This window comes from Austrofundulus limnaeus, unplaced genomic scaffold (assembly GCF_001266775.1).
Source record: "Austrofundulus limnaeus strain Quisiro unplaced genomic scaffold, Austrofundulus_limnaeus-1.0 Scaffold856, whole genome shotgun sequence".
Taxonomy (NCBI): Eukaryota; Metazoa; Chordata; class Actinopteri; order Cyprinodontiformes; family Rivulidae; genus Austrofundulus; species Austrofundulus limnaeus.
The window spans coordinates 163,256-164,341 of NW_013953258.1; positions in this window are offsets into that span (position 1 = coordinate 163,256).

Consider the following 1,086-nt stretch of genomic DNA (forward strand, 5'->3'; position numbering starts at 1 on the left):
AAAATATCTTTGCAGTAACTGGACAGAATAAATTAAAGTTTTCTACACTCCTAGACACTATAATTGCACAAAAATAGTTTATAAATGCAAAAAAGTGTATTTAGCATGATATGTCTCCTTTAAATTCAAATTTTGTGAGGGGAAGAAAATGTATTGGGGTAATAAAAAAATGTACACTGGAAAGTAAATAATTTAAATTGGCATTTTTCTGGGTAGTAAAATGTTTAATTACAATGAATATAAGTAAGACAGAGAAAAAGCAAAGCAAGCAAAGTTGCCTACTGTTACATTTTAAAGAACATTGGGCCTCATGCAAAAACAGGTTTGTATTCTTATCCTAAATTTCTCTTACTTTTGTTCGTACAAAGGGTTTGTTGAATCTGCCACGTCAGATTCAACAAACTCTTCTTTCTTTAGGATAAGTGTGTAAATGAGCTGCGTAAATTCCACCTGTTCTATCCAGCTGCTCGTGCACGCGAGAGGAGATTAGCGTAGTTACCACCCCAAAAGCACCATATAAGGCTATGTTTCCTGCTTCAGCTACAAGGAAGTGTCCATTCATTCATGAAAATGACAGCGAAACTAAAAAGAAGAACTTTACGAGTTCAGAGATTGAAGTCCGTCTGTCAGAGATCCAGAAAAGAAAATCTGTCATTTTTAGCAGGTCAGCTGTGGGATAAAAAGAGCTGCTAAAAGTATAAACTGTGTTAAATCATTTTCATTCATTCAGAAGACACYGCGCCAAGAATAAGGAAACTGAAGCTAGTAAATGACAGAAATTGGTCAATTCAAACATTTAAAGTAGTACTGCTTGTATTATTAGCAAGAATAAAATGTTTATTTTTTTAGAGTTTCAGTAATTTCTGCATAAAAACAGTGCTTCATGGGCAGAGAACTAACTTTTAACAATAGGATCATGGAAAGAACAAGTGGTCATCTGTTAATTTATTCATGTTATTTCATGATATTTTCTTGACTTTTTGCTGACTTCAGGTGACAGTAAAAATAACCCAACACTTAATCCATCAATAGTTAATCCATGTGTCCATGTCTGTTGATGAGCTGAGAGGCAGAGGCAGATTCAGA